The following is a 16,904-nucleotide window of genomic DNA, read 5'->3' on the forward strand; positions in this document are numbered from 1 at the left end:
GCCTAATGCCCGAACACCCGGTGGTCTAGGGAGGAGAGAAGGGGGCACCTTAGAAGGGCCTACCTGCGGTGGAGAAGGCTGCAGTGGGGAACTGCACAGCTCAATTGCTTCCCACCACTGCAGCGCTTCTCAGCCTGGATGAACTCTTCTGCCGCTGGCCCGTCCTGGCCAGCGGCGCCGCCGTCTCCTCGCCGCATCCAGCCGCCGCTGGACATCTTCTTCCCGGAGCCCGACGTCTTCCGGCCTCTTCAGCGGCCACCGGAGCTCCTCTTCCCACGGCCGTCGTCTTCTCCTCGGCGCCGGACTATCTTCCGCGCTCCGGCGCGCCGACGACCTTCTCCGCTGCTCCCGCCCGTCCTCTTCGCCGCTCTTCGGCGCGGCCTTTTCTTCAGGCTCCCGCCCGGCGTCTGACGTCAGACGCCGGGGACGGGGCCTGTGACGCGGCGAGCGCCGATTGGCTCGCCGCTCCTGATTGGCCGGCGCCCCGCGAGCCGCGATTGGCTCGCTGGAGGCGCCGGATTCAAAAAGCCGCGGGCGGCGCTTCTGATTGGCGGCCCGAGCGGCGCCAAGTTTAAAGCGCCGCCGCGCCGCTCCCCGCCGCCGACAGCCTGGTGCAGGGAAACATCTGATCCCTGCACCAGACACCCGCCGCCGCACACTCAGCGCTGGGGACAGACAAGCTGCCCCAGCGCTGCCCCCAGCTAGGGACAGCAACACGGATGTGCCCACAGGGCACATCTTTACACTGCATATCAGTTTAATCAGCAGAAGCTGCTTGTGCATCCTAGTCACATAGCAATGCAAATAATATGCATTTTCATTAAAAAAAAAATGTGCCCGACATTAGCATTGATGCAAGATTTGTGAGGACACATCTGTATCCAAGCAGAGGCAGAGGTCACAGTGTTAGTGGCAGTGTGAGTGCTGTGTGCATGTGAGTGGGTTGGTTGTGCAGTAATGTTCAGAATATGTGTAAGGAGCATTATGTGTGTCATATAAAAATGCTTTAATAATGTGCAACATATGTGTAAAGGACCACTATGTGTGTCATCATGTGTATAAGGGCATTAATAATGTGCGGCATATGTGTAACAGGGTACTACTGTATGTGCGTCATTATGTGTATAGGGGCACTAATAATGTGCAGCAAATGTGTAGGGGGCACTATGTGTGTCATTATGTGTATAAGGGCATTAATAATGTGCGGCATATGTGTAAGGGACATTATGTGTAAAAGGGCATTAATAAAGGTTGTCATAATGTGTAAGGTGCATTATGTTTATAAGGACATTAATGTGTCTCATATATGTAAGGGGCATTACTGTGTGGAATTGTGTATAAATGCATTACTAATGTGTGGCATTATGTGTATAAGGTGCTCTACTATGTGGCGTTGCATATAGAAAGGGCACTACTGTGTCGTCTAATGTGAATAAAGAGCAATAAGGTGTGGTATAATGTGAATAAGGAGCAATTCAGTGTGATGTAATGTGAATAAGGGGCTCTACTGTGAGGAGTAACGTTTATAAGGTAAAGTGATTCTACTGTGGGATGTAATGTGAATTATAGACACTATCGCAAGATAAAATGTGAATAAAGTTGCAGTACTGTGTGGCGTAATTGGAATTGGGGTTACTATTGTGTGGCCATGCCCCTTCCCAGCAAGAAGATGCCCCTTTTTGGGCTGTGCGTCAAATGTGCAAACTTTTCCTATTTAAAATATAGGGGGTACAAGGACTGCTATGGGTGAGGGGTGATGGTGCTGGGAAAGAGGTGCAAGGTCAGAGGCAGAACCAGCGGTGGTGCTAGGGGGCACCAGCCAAAATCTTGCCAAGGGCATCATATTGGTTAGGGCCGGCTCTGCCAGCTCACATATGGTAGATGCTGCTGATGATGATGTCACAATGCATTACTGGTCACTATGATGTCACAGGCTGATCACATTCTCTCAGCTACTGTACTTGGCTTTGGGATCACTCCTTGTTTGGAGCCCGACTAAAGAGGAATCATGGGTTGCTGCGGCAGCAAGTGTTGCGGAAATGATGAGGCAGATAACGCTGTGGAGATTGTGGCACCGGTCAGAGAGCAGGATCCTGTAATCATCCCAACAGAGGCAGATCCAGAATTCTTCTTCGCTCATGCTAACATTCTGATGAAAATTATCGCCACCCCACCCATGTACAAGCGACACATGGTACAGGAATTTAAACGCTACAGATTCAAACCCAAACTCTCCACCATATATGAGGAGGAGGAACCTGCTGAGTAGAGCGACAGCGGAGCAGAGGACATCACTGACTCCGGGAGCACAGAGGTAGTGCGTGGCGCTGCATGTGGATGTGCAGGATGGGGGTCCAGGTCCCCAATTTATCACACCCTGGACTTTACTGTGTGTGAGGAACCTGCGGAGGAGCACGTGGAGGAGAGCGGTGAGAGCGGAGCAGAGGACATCACTGACTCCGGCACTGAGCGTTATGACCCAGATGATGTCCTAATGCTGATCCTCATTGTAACATGGTTACTCAGACTCTACATTTACTACTTCACTGCTGTAGCCACATAGTGTGAGGAAACTACTGACTATGAGAGTGCTGGCAGATTATATTCATTTATCTATGGACTCTCTGCAGAGAGCTAGATGGATGGGGCAACGCTAACTGTAGCCCACATTGCCGACATGGTGAGGAGAGGAGAGTCGGCAGGAGAATGAACTCCATTTGTATATATGTATATTTGTATATTTGTATATTTATCTATCTATCTATCTATCTATCTATCTATCTATCTATCTATCTATCACATTTTATAATAAAACAATGTATGATGACAGAACGTGAGTGCTTCTGATGTGTGTGTGACACAATCTCGGCTCACACGCCGCTGGTGCACACCTACATACATCTTGTAAGTTTTGCTAATTTGCATATACAGGAAATTGTGTTGATTTAGATAACGCATTTTACAGCTGCAGAATGTGACGCACAGGCGTTCCAACTCGGAATCAGCCCCATAGTGTTATATAGGCATTGGTACTGGTAACTATGACGCTATAAGACGTTGGTAACGCTGAACACAAATTCTATTGCTTACAAAGTGTAATGAAATCTTGTGTAACATAAGATGTAATATACCCCCTACATTACATTACTGTGGATATAAGAAGTCAGGTCACCCCAGGGTTCTGTGTATAACACAGAGCCGGCCATAGCTATAGGCAAACTAGGCAATTACCTAGGGCATTTGATATGCCTAGGGGCATCAGCAGCTTCTGCTGATTAAAATGATATACGGCACGCCTATATTCTGTGTGTAGCATTTTCATATGCAGATACAGCCACAGTCTCACACAGTATATAGGCATGCTGCATATCATTTTAAGATGCATTGCAATAAGCCTGACGTTGCAATGCAAGCCTAGCCACATGCATGCAATCAGATGCAGTGTCACTAGAGTAGTGGCAGTGATGAGTGGCAGTGTGAGTGCTGTGTGCAGTAGTGTTCGGAATATGTGTAAGGAGCATTATGTGTGTTATGTAAAAATGATTTAATAATGTGCAACATATGTGTAAGGGGCCACTATGTGTGTCATTATGTGTATAAGGGCATTAATAATGTGCGGCATATGTGTAAGGGACATTATGTGTAAAAGGGCAACATATGTGTAAGGGGCCACTATGGGTGCATTATGTTTATAAGGACATTAATAATGTGTCTCATATGTGTAAGGGGCATTACTGTGTGGAATTATGTGTATAAGGTGCTCTACTCTGTGGCGTTGCATATAGAAAGGGCACTACTGTGTCATTTAATGTGAATAAAGAGCAATAAGGTGTGGTGTAATGTGAATAAGGAGCAATTCAGTGTGATGTAATGTGAATAAGGGGCTCTACTGTGAGGAGTAACGTTTATAAGGTAAAGTGATACTGCTGTGGGATGTAATGTGAATTATAGACACTATCGTGAATAAAATTGCAGTACTGTGTGGCGTAATTTGAATTTGGGTTACTATTGTGTGGCCATGCCCCTTGCCAGCAAAAACACACCCCTTTTTGTGCTGTGCGCCAAATGTGCAAACTGTTCCTAGTTAAAATATAGGGGGTACAAACACCAAAATAAGGACTGCTATGAGGTGAGGGGTGATGGTGCTGGGAAAGAGGTGCAAGGTCAGAGGCGGAACCAGCGGTGGTGCTAGAGGGCACCAGCCAAAATCTTGCCTAGGGCATCATATTGGTTAGGGCCGGCTCTGTATACACCAGTACCACTGGAATTATACGGCAGGATCACTGGAATTATACGGCAGGATCACTGGAATTATACGGCAGGATCCCTGGAATTATACAGCAGTAGCACAGGAATTATACGGCAGTATCACGGGAATTATACGGCAATATCACTGGAACTATGCGCCAGTATCACAGGAATTATACGCCAGTATCACGGGAATTATACGGCAGGATCACTGGAATTATACGGCAGTATTACGGGAATTATACGCCAGTATCACAGGAATTATACGCCAGTATCACAGGAATTTTTCGACAGTATCACAGGAATTATACGGCAGTATCACAGGAATTATACGCCAGTATCACGGGAATTATACGCCAGTAACACTGGATATACAGTATGGCAGCAGAGGACACCACCACTGTGACTGGTCACTGGACTGATGCTGCACAAGACACTACTCCTGGTCTGAAGCAAGACAACACAGCAAAACTGCAAGGGACTTATACAGCAGCACTGGGGACATATAGCAGCAGAGGACACCAACACTGTGACTGGCTGGACTGATGCAGCACAATACACTGTGACTACACTGGACTGAGCAGCACAACACAGCACTGGAATCGCCACCCCACTTTCCCGCCCACACAGACACTGAGGACGGAGACACGTCCTCTCACTACTCTCTCTGAGACTGCAGTGAAAATGGCGGCGATGCGCAGCTCCTTATATGGAATCCAAATCCCACGAGAATCCGACAGCAGGATGATGACGTTTTGCTTCGTTCTGGTTTCCGAGTCAGGCGGGAAAACCCGAGCCTGACTCGGATCCGGGCTCGGGTTTGGAGGTTCGGTAGGGTTTGGATCTCAGGGATCCGAACCCACTCATCTCTATATAAAACCCACCCATACCCAGGGCTGGATTAAGGGCCACATTATAGTATACCTCATTATATTATACCTCTCTCCTCACAGGGCCGGATCTCCCCCCCCTAACACAGTCATAGCCACGCCCACTTTTGAGCAGAAGAGAGCTCTCCGAGGAGAGCCTGAGGCAGAACAATGTGCTGCAGCTTATACCACAGCAGCACAGAGGAGCCAGGAGAGCAAGGGTTATAGAGCATATGCCCCTCACTTGCTGGTGTGTGGGTACTAGGGCTAATAAATACAATTACCCCATAGCACAGTCACATGTACATAGAGCAATCACAAAGCTCTATCTCAGTCTCACTCAAAAAGTTCAGTCAGAATTGAGAGAGGAGGAGTTAGGATTGCAGATGGGAGGAGTTGGGACTGTAGAGGGAGGAATCAAGATTAAACAGTAAACCGCCCCCCCTAAAGAAAAGTCTAGATCTGTCCCTGTCTCCTCATTATAGTATACCTCATTACATTATACCTCTCTCCTCATTACAGTATACCTCATTATATTATACCTCTCTCCTCATTATAGTATACCTCATTACATTATACCTCTCTCCTCATTATAGTATACCTCATTATATTATACCTCTCCTCATTATAGTATACCTCATTAGATTATACCTCTCTCCTCATTATAGTATACCTCATTATATTATACCTCTCTCCTCATTATAGTATACCTCATTACATTATACCTCTCTCCTCATTATAGTATACCTCATTACATTATACCTCTCTCCTCATTATAGTATACCTCATTACATTATACCTCTCTCCTCATTATAGTATACCTCATTATATTATACCTCTCTCCTCATTATAGTATACCTCATTACATTATACCTCTCTCCTCATTATAGTATACCTCATTACATTATACCTCTCTCCTCATTACAGTATACCTCATTACATTATACCTCTCTCCTCATTATAGTATGCCTCATTACATTATACCTCTCTCCTCATTATAGTATACCTCATTATATTATACCTCTCTCCTCATTATAGTATACCTCATTATATTATACCTCTCTCCTCATTATAGTATACCTCATTATATTATACCATCAACCTCTCTCCTCAGTCCCCAAAAGACTAAAAGCTGCTTATTTCAAAACTTATCACAGCTGTAAATTTGTATTTATTTCTTTTGGAAACGATGGGCCCCACTCAAGTTTAAGGGTAGAGATATGAATGAGCTTTTTTTCACAATACCATTTCATTGCTGCAATAGATTCCGCACCAATTAGGAGGAATTTGGAGTGGCGTGAATCCGCCCGTAGTCGCTTTTAGCGCCGGAGCTCTTAAATTGATTTGAGGGCTGCTCTCCAAAGATAAAGGTCAGATACCACTTAAGCATCTTGTTCAAGCAATTTCCAATGTTTTTCTTGGAGTGTGGACAGCGAGGGGGCAGACTGACATGCGGGTGTCAGATAATGTTCTAGACTTTACACAAGTGGACTCAATGTAGTAGTAAAAGGTCTTGCTGTAAAAGGTTTGCGTTTCAGAGACCCCTCTGACTCCTACTGTGTCAGTCACGCTAATACAACTCATTATTCAATTGGTTGAAGTACAAAAAAATGAAATCTCCAGTTATTTTATATCTATAATGACACCTCTCATTCTTAATATTACTGAAGGTACACAAGTTCTACTTCAATCCAGAACAAAGAAGACAAAGATCTGATTTGAGTTAAAAAGAAAAAAAATTAAACATTAAAACCATTGTACTTACCCTGAATATTACATCAGTTTATAAACTCTACACTACTGCGGGTAACAAATATTCTGTCCCATAATGCAAGTGTCAGCTTCAGGCTGCAAATGTACATTGGCAGACCGTGCAAATATTTCTACCAAACTTTGCAGGGAAATGAACGGCGAAACGCGCTGAGGCAGAATTTTGTATATGAAGACAGAAAGGTGCAGGAACGCTCCGAGTCAGACACAATGTGCATCAATGTGCACCTGTAACCAGTGTATTTAATGCATATGTTCAGTCTCTGCCTGTGGTGCTGCAGCTACTGCTCCTCCATGTCAGACACATCACAGCACCACACTTCCAGACGTTCACTGTCATACAGGAACTGCAGCCTGCAGCACCTTCGCTCAAGGTAAGAAGCAAGCAGTGCATTCAAGTTCATTTAAATTGTTACACACATCCTCCCTTCCCCATTATCAGGCAATGTGGAGGCAGTTTCGTTCACCGAATAGTAAAACCAGCCGTGGCTCAGTTCATTTAGAGTTGGAAGCATTTGGCTTTAAAATGTACTTGCAATAGTGTGTCTCATAAATGGCTATTTTGTGTTCCATGTATATTCTTACCTCTGGATTATCATTAATAGAACAGAGGATAGAACAGAGGAAGAAAGACAGCCATCGTCTTGCATTTTGCAGGGATTGCAGGAGTGTCGGTATCTTTTAAATAAAATATTTTACTATGAGGCTGTACAGGTCAGATCAGACCATGGTTATGCTGACTCTTGTGGTTCTAAAAACACTGTTTATGGCTACTGGTGGAATATTTAGCTTTGTAGCTTACCCCAACACCCTCCGCCCAAGCTGTAGTGCAATCAGCACGCGGAAGGCTTGTCCTAGCAAGTTTCTTTTATGACCCAGTTTCCCTACGGAATCCAGCACCATGCTGAACAGGCCGCTTCTATGTCCCACTATGAAACAGAGGTGCCTGGGTCACACTTGAAGTGAGCACTCGTGGCCCCCCACCCCGCATATTTTATGACATTATTTAATATGTATGTTATATAGCTCAGCAAAGATCCACATAGATGTTGATCCGCAGGAGACATGCCTTTCAATAGGTGTATCTGTGTATATACCTCTAGTTTTACAACAATTAACATTCTGCTAATGTACTTACCCCCCCACACACGCAGACACACAACCCTCTCATGGCATGACAAGACGCAACACAAGTATTTGCAATTTTGCTATCCGTCTACATTGCAAAAATGTGCATTTTACACAAAAACACACAAAAACAGACCTACATCGAACTGAATGGCCGCCGTAAGGTATTTTTTAGATTTATTACAAGGAAAAAACAGGTGCAAGTTCTAAAACACAAGCAGAGGTTGCTGAGGCACTGGTGGAGGAGACCAGAAGTCACTTATTTCTCAGAAAATGAATGCAGATCTTTACAAAATAAAACTATCAGCTGACACACATGACACACACGACACACATGCAGATCTGTGTTTAGTGCAGAAAACTAAATGTCTTTTTTGGCACATCTGGCGGCTACAGGCTGGCGGTAATTTATAGTCCTTTCTGGCTTCTTACGAACATTCTTCTGCATTTATCAGTCAGGTCATAATTTCAGTTGCTGAATTTGCATCTCTCTACGCCCCAGTGTAGCATGGATGATGGATATTTTAGGTAAGCCTCCTGTGCAGATTTTCCATTGCACAGATTTGGGCACTTCCTGGAGGAAGCTGCAGACCACAGCTGGCTGGGACATGGTGTTCTGGCCTGGGCACTCTCCACACGTCCACACAGTTATTCCACTGACTCCATCTCTGCACATACATGCAACACCATGCACAGTTTGTAACATCTAGTGTGCAAGTGAGATATACTATATGATCGCTTCTCGGCCTTTTGGCTAAGATCAAGTGTAGTACCTGCTCGAGGGAAACACTTGGTGGAGTACGTGTTCTTACACTGGGGTCGTGAGAGGTCCCTTGTGTGGAATGGAGAACCACCTTGTGGAGTACCGTGCTGGGGAGGGACTGGACCTAGCTGAGAGTGGAGAAAGCCTGGGCTTAGTATCTGTCGTCCTAAGAAGGGGTTGAAATAGGGCCCCTGTGATGGAGCGGAGAACGGCCCGGGTTTAGTATCTACTCTCGTGCTGAGGGTTGGTACAGACCCTGGCATTGAGCAGGTATGAAGCTTGGTCTGGCTGGAGGTCGGTAGCAGCCTGAAGCCCGAGGTGTTATGTGCGCCTGGTGCTGGAAGAGCTAGGGGTGCCTGAAAATGTACTGTTGATACACCACACCACACACTAGTATGGCACTTTTGCATGTACACTTCACCACTTCCATCTGCACCCACTTTCCTTTGCACTGGCCTTTTGGAAAGGATAATTTATACTTCCCCCTGGCATTCTGGGTGGGGCTTTTTTTTTTTATTCATGCTTTTTTGCACTTCACCACACCTTTTTATGTTTTTTGTGTGTGTCTGTTTACATTTTTGCGGGGTTTAGGTGAGACCCTTATGGGCCACCCTCTACCCTTGAAGCTGAGGCCCTCTCCTTTTGGGGAGTGCTGAAGGTTTTTTGTTCCCCAGGTGGAAGCTTCGGCAAACCCTGGGGAGAAACGGATGACCCCGAGCCATGAGACGGAGGAAAGTCTGAAGAACCTTGCCCCCTAAGGGGTCTTTTGGTTCCGAAAGTCGGGGATTCAAGGGGTCCCTCTGCGCTTCGGCAAAAGGGGACCCAAAGACCCTTTTCCTCTCAGTAGGCCTTTTGGCTCTGAGGGTTTGGTGAGTAACGGGGCCCTTCTCATTTTGGAGATGGTCCAAGGTCCTACGCCCCCAGCACGGTTTTTGCACTGTCCATTGGGTGATGAAGCCACGCACCTTGGGCTCTAAAAAAAATAAAAAAATATTATATGTGTGACATTTTGAATAGAAATGTTATTGATACGTCAGGTGCAGGGGAATCTTTGGGATGTTTTAAGGATATCATAAAGCACAGGAAATATAATGGCTCTCTACTGCCGCTCACTGGAAGGAGGCCTGAACACACTCGATATCTTTGGCCAAGTCGTACATTGAACTAGGGATGGCAGTGGTGTGCGGTGAGGGCAGTGGCTGGTGAGGCACTGCAACCATAATGTCCACCGAGTCCTGTTGATGACCCCTACCGCCGCCGAACCAATGCCCCCTACCACGCCCAAGCCTGCTACAGCCACTGTCTTTGCTTGCGCCAAAGGCACACATGTTCCTGGAAAAGTGGGCATGGTCTTGCAGTGAGGGTGTTGCCTCACAACAAGGGGCATGGCCTCAATGGTAATGCTGTATCCGTATGACCAGGAGAGGGTGATGCCTTGGAAAGGCAGAGGGTGAGAGGAGAGAGATGGTGATGGGGAGGCAGTGATACAGGGGAGATGCAGTGGGTGACAGGGAGAGGATGATGTGGAGAGGGTGTGGGTGACATGGAGAGGATGACATCAGAGAGAGGATGACAGGAAGAGGGTAACACCAGGGAGAGTTTGACAGCAGTGGGTGGCAGTGAGATGGTGATACCAGTGAGCTGGTGACAGGAAGAGGGTGATGCCAGGGAGAGGGTGACAGGAAGAGGGTGACAGCAGTCGATGCCAACTCTACTCTGTTGGCAGTATAGCATAGAACATAAGCGTACAGCCCTGTCCCCGGTGAGCTTAGCTCATGTCAAATTAAAGTACCTGCGACTCTTCCCCGCAAACCCCAGCCAGCCACCGCTGCAACCGGTAACAGAGAGAGGAACCAGCAAAACTGCTCCCTGCTGCGGGGCTGCTTGTCATTCAGCGCTTCCTAGCTCCACCTGTACAGGGCCGCAGGCTGCTGGGGTTACTGCTCTGTTATCTGAGCTCCAGGTGTGGCTGGGAGCAGGGCCGGTGCACGGTGGCACTGCACCCTAGGCTACATTTTAGCCTACCACCCATCCTCCCTCAAAAACCTGCACAAGTGACTTTTGGGAAAAGCTGGTGAGTGGACACTAGGACAGCACTAGAGTCTACTCACTTGCACCGCCGGCTAGAGAGAAGGGGGACTAGATGGATATGGCACACAGACCCCCTCCTTGCTGAATACACCTTTGTGTGGGATCGGTATGGGATCCCGTTGCACGGGATGCCGAATGTCAGTATACCGACACCTGCATCTTGTGCGCCAGAATGCTGGCAGGGGGGTGAGCACAACTAAGGCTCTATTCTCCCTCTATGAGTGTCGTGGACACACCCACAGAGGGGGAATCACCTACTTCACCGGTCTAGTCCCCTTGTTGGGATCCCGGCGTCGGTATTGAGACAGCAGAGATCCTGACGGGCGTTTTTTTTAACTGTATACCCTGTGTGTGTGTGTGTGTGTGTGTGTGTGTGTGTGTGTGTGTGTGTGTGTGTGTGTGTGTGTGTATGCAGTGGCAAACGCAGGATTTGCATGGGGGGGTTTCCAGAACTGGGTGGAGCCAATCACGGGAGTGGGGACTGAGGTGACCCAGTATATGCTGGGTCCGTAAAACTAGTGTGTCTGTGTGTGTGTGTGTGTATATATATATATATATATATATATATATCTACACATATATATATACCGTATATACACCTATATATATATATATATATTTACATACATATACATAGCATATTAAACATGCATACATATATATATATATATATATTATACATACAGTACATGTATATATACACATGTGTATATATATATATCATATGTGTGTGTGTGTGTGTGTGTGTGTGTGTTCGTGTGTGTTTATATGTATGTATGTATATACATGTGTGTATATATGTATGCACATGGATATATATGTACTAAAATTAAAATAAAGTAAACTTTTATTAAGCACTTACAAGTGCCACCAGGAAGTTAGCAGGCTGCACAGGACGCTAGACAGCCATTAATAATACACATGCAGCAAAAAAAAAAAAAAAAAATCTTTTTTTTTGGGGTGGAGGGTTTTTTTTGGGTGCTCGGAAACCCCCCCAGGGTGCGCCACTGGTATGTGTTTAAAAAAACAAAACAAAAACAAATCCCATGTGATCTGTATGTACATGAAAAACCGTAATACATACTCTTCTTCGACTTCCACAAATCATTACTACCCTCCCCCCCACAAACATTACATTATACACAATAAACTATAAAACAAGATAGTACACAACCCCATGATAGTGATACAACCCCCACCCCACACAATATAATTTACCAACCCACTCCCCTACTGATAACACTAATACCCCTTTCACATCGCACTAAAAACCCGGTATCGACATGGCAGATTGCCGTGTCGAAACGGGTCCGTGTGCGATGTGAAAGGTCCTTTGGTGAATTAGCGGGTCGTCTGACCCGGTAATTCAACCCGGTAAAAAAGAAGGGTTATTACCGGGTTGATTACCGGGTCAGGCGCAGTGTGAATGGGAGCCGTTCCGATGCGACACGGCTCCCATTCACAGTATAGGCAGAGGCGGCGCAGGAGATGAGCTCATCTCCCGGCGCCGCCTCCACCCCCGCCCCTGCTGCTGCTGCGCCCTCCGCTGCTATGGCAACCGACCCGGTATATTGCCGGGTCAGAAAGCCAGCAACGGAGCGCAAATGTCGGATCCCACCCGGTAAGTACACGTTTCTCTTACCGGGTAGGATCCGGCATTTGCGATGTGAAAGCAGCATAACACTACACCCCTAGATAATATAAATATATACCCCAACCCCTATATATGTATATATAACATTCATCCCCCCACAGATACTTACCTTTGATTCCCTGGTTCACCCCACAGAGCTAGATGGGCAGGAATCCAATCTTCCCATCTAGAGCAGGGAAGGGGCGTGGCCTCTGACGTGAGGGGGCAGAGTCTCGGGAGGGGACGGAGAAGAGGCATTTAGATGCAGGCGATTGGTGGCTGGTCTCGGGGAAGGGAGCAGCCATGTAGGTAGGGAAGGGGCGGGCATCGGGCACTGCTGCTGCTGGCTGTGTTGCAGCAGACATGTCAGACTGTGACATGTCTGCATTCACAGCCAGACAGCAGCTGAAAGGGGTGGAGGCAGCGGCCGCAGCTTACAGCATCCAGCGCCGCCGCGCATATTTAGTAAAATAAGGGGGGGGGGGCGTGCCTATGTAAATAATAAATAGCTTCCTAGACTATGGAGGGGCACGTGTCTTAGTGCTCCCTCGGAATCCACCACTGCCACTGGCCAGTCACATCTGCCTGTGACAGGGGGGCGTGCTTTCATATTGGCTGAAAGCACGCCCCCTCCAAAGCGGCACTGTTGTTAGGTGCCGCTTCTGCTGCTTTTTCTAATGGGCTTTTACTGCCCAATGTTTGGCCCCGCCCCCCGCTTTCGGCCCTTTACACTGACAGCGGGAGGCACCGAGAGTGGTGCCTCCAACACGCATTTAAAACAGTTTTAACACACAAAAAAATGATTAAAATTATAACAATGCTAAAGCAGATACTTATGGCACAGAATATGTGTCATAAGTATCTTTTTGTATTATTTTAATCATTAATGACAGGGGAGGCACTGCCTCCTACCTCCCCTGACTGCACGTCCCTGAGGGATGGCCATGGGCAGTACTACCATTGCAGCATGCTTTGTGCTAGCATGTAGCCAACAGTGGTTAGAGTGCCTGCACGAGGATGAAGAAAAATCGGGAACATTGATGGTTGTCAACCATTCCTTTCTGATGGCTATGGCAGCATTGAACATCCAGGGCCACTGGCAATGGGCACGCTGATAAAGGGGGCCTGATGAAGCCAGCTCATCCTCTGCTCAATCTCTTCCTCTGCTCTTCTGTACAAGCGTGGGAGTTGGAGAACCCAGTGTCACGATCTTTCATTTCTAGAAGCAAAATGCTATAATCAGGGCATTCACAACCTAACCCTAACTCCAGTCCCCAACCCTAACCTTCCTGGACCTGCCCTCTGACCCTAAACCACCTTCTCCTGCCTAAACCTACTCTGGCTGTCAGTATTGTGATGCCAGTATCCCGTATGGCGTCGGTATCTAGATGTCGGGATCCCGTCTGTCGGGAAGCCAACTGCTTCCCGTGTTACCTATGAAAAAAATAGCTTCACCATCTTTCTATGCGTGTCACCACAGGAGCAACAGAACTTTATTTAAACTACTAAAAGTGTAAAGAACCTGTCATCTTTCCTCCCTTTGTCGTGGAATCATAGGGGTATATTCAATTAGGGTCGGATCCATTCCGACATGCATTTGTCGGAATGGATACGACAACCCCTATTCAATCCCATCTCAATTCGACTTTAAAAAAAGTCGAACTGAGATGAGACCTGTGAGCGGAGGAGAGGGGGGAGACCAGCGGGGACAGGCGCGGGCAGACGGAGGAGAGCAGCGCTACAGGAGGTTGTCTCACAGCCGCCAGACCTCACGGCAGTGTCCACCCGGCTCCAGCAAGCGTGACCTCACTCGCTGGAGCCGGGTGGACGCTGCCGTGAGCGGCGGCTGTGACACATCCTCCTGCAGCGCTGTGCTGTAGCGTTGCTCTCCCGCGGCTGTCCCCCGTCTCCCCGCGGCTCTCCCCCCTCTCCTCCTCTGGGTCCCACATCTCAGTCCGACATTTTTTGTGTCGGACTGAGATGGTCGGAAACGGGGCCAAATCCTGTCGAATTTGGCCCCGTTTCACTCAAAAGTACGTGAATCGGCAGCTATAACGCCGATTCACGTACTATTCGACAAGTCGAATTCCCCGACTTGTCGAATAAAAACAGCTGGGATTGAATAGGTCGAATCACGATTCGACCTTAAAAAGTCGAAAACTGCCATCTTTTCGACAGACGGCAGATTTCGACCATAATTGAATATACCCCATAAACTCTTTCTCGTCCCTGGTAGTATAAATGCACCTGTTCCAGGTCTGCCCTCTGAATATACGTTGCTGGGACCATGGACGAGACCTGATGCTCCAGGCGGTGGCTTTCTAGGTTGCAGGGTACTGGTTGAGCCCATGGTACAGTAATGTGTCGTCCTGTAAGCCCTGGGAAGCAGCACCGCTCGCCCACCACCTGAACTCTGTAAAACCATGGACCTCCCAATCCACACGCCATTTGCTTACAATTCCATGGGGCCCTAGGCAAGATACCGGACTGGCGTCCTCCTCCTCCTCTGCCTATAATATAATACACAATGTAAAATACTATAATAAAATCTACATACTTATGTCCTGATCCAGTGGCCAGAGCCGGCCCTAGGCATAGGCAAACTAGGCAAATGCCTAGGGCATTTGGTATGCTTAGGGGCACCAGCAGCTTCTGCTGATTAAAATGATATGCGGCATGCCTATATTCTGTGTGTAACTGAGGCTGTATCTGCATACGAAATGCTACGTTGCAGTGTATTCCTGGAAATCACTGTAATGTAGCATTTCATATGCAGATACAGCTGCAGTCGCACACAGAATATAGGCATGCCGCATATCATTGTAATCAGCAAAAGCTGCTTGTGCATCTTAGCCACATAGTAAAGACTGCGTAGGGAACATACTGTGACCATAGCAGCATAAACGCACCGTCTGGGCTTCCGCAGCGCCGCTCAGTGCATCACCTTGGCTTGGAAGGGGTTAATGTTTTGTGGTGGAAGGAACGTGGAGAGAGGGTCCGAGAGGCTGATTGGCTGGATCATGTATAGGGGCTGGCCTGTCATACATATAGGCTGCTGACATAGTACTTCCTCCCTCTTTTTCAGCTCTTCTGGTGACTGCAAGTACACTCATTTATTACAGCATATCCTTATTCTCTCTCTTACTTCCAAAAATCTCCTTTTACACTTCTTTCACTCCCTCTCCTCTGTTCTTTTCCTTTCTATATTCCCACTTCTTCTTGCTTTCTTTATCCTTCTATTCTTACCTTGTGGGATACGAGGTTCGCCCTGTGCCTCCCCTATGGCCGCCAGAATTCAACCCAGCCTCCCGCCCGGCTCCTGGACGCCCTGAGGTCCAGCCAGCCCGGGGAGTGCCTGCTGCGGCTGCCGGAGAGGTTCGGGGCGCGCGCGGCCGGGCTCGGCTGCCCGCCCGTGCTCCCCCGCGAGTGCGCTCTCCGTCCCCGCTGCTAGCCGCGGCGGGGGACGGAGCGCAGGGGGATAGAGGGCGCACGCGGCGGCTTGCCAGGGACGGTGCTCTGCCGTCCCTGAGCCCGTATTAGGCGCCACCTGCGGCAGCTCCGATCACGTGGGGCCGGGACGGAGCTCCCGGCCCGTGGATCGGCGGCTTGCTGCCACCAGGGGGCGCTAATGTTGCTTAAGAATTTATAAAAAAAAAAAAAAAAAAAAAAATAATAATAAAAAAAAGGCGGCCACGAACCCTCCACTACTGGGTTTACTGGGCGGGCGGGGGGTCGCGCGGCTGCCAGACACGTGCAGTCTAGGCAGCGCGCGCGTGCTGCTTCTCATCCTGCCAGCTGGGGGGCCCAATGAGGCCTGACCCATCTGGCCGGCTCTCCCCTTCGGCCGGTCAGGCCCGGCCTGCGCCCTCCCCTGACAGAGCGGGGCATCGCCCCCGCTCTGCGGTTGCACATCCCCCGTTGCCAGTTGCGGATAGGGCAGGGCCGGTTAGAAGAGGGCGTTCTGTGGCCCTCCTGGTCTCTCCTGCCGTGGTTGGATCCGTTATGCCGGCCCCTCCCAGGTCGGCTCGTGGCCCGCTTTGTACTGCCGCCAGCCGTCAACGTGCAGCCCTACCGGTCTCATACGAGGGCGGCGTGCGACGGCAGGAGGCGAACGATCTGTCCCTCCCCGCGTCCGGATGTCTGCTTCCGTAGCTGCAGCGGACAGCCCTCAGCCGACGTTGAGCTGCCTCTTTCTAGTGCTGGCGACTGTCCGGCTTCTCCTCCAGGGGCCTTTCTCCCGACGGGAGGTTTGCGTACCTCCCGTGGGGCGCGCGACTCGCGTGCCGGGTCTGATCTTAGAGCCCCTGTCACGGCGGCTGCACCCGTGGTGGACGCCACCGCCTTGTCCGCTATTTGTGCTGCTGCCGTGTCGACGGTGGCTCCCTTGTTATCCTCCGTACCC

General features: G+C 48.6%; 1 pseudogene; it reads left to right on the forward strand.

Moving 5' to 3' along the window:
• Positions 1 to 8,749: 8,749 nt before the first annotated feature.
• On the forward strand, positions 8,750 to 8,871 carry LOC134913264 (U2 spliceosomal RNA; annotated as a pseudogene).
• Positions 8,872 to 16,904: the final 8,033 nt, after the last annotated feature.

This window comes from Pseudophryne corroboree, chromosome 4, assembly GCF_028390025.1.
Source record: "Pseudophryne corroboree isolate aPseCor3 chromosome 4, aPseCor3.hap2, whole genome shotgun sequence".
Classification (NCBI taxonomy): Eukaryota; Metazoa; Chordata; class Amphibia; order Anura; family Myobatrachidae; genus Pseudophryne; species Pseudophryne corroboree.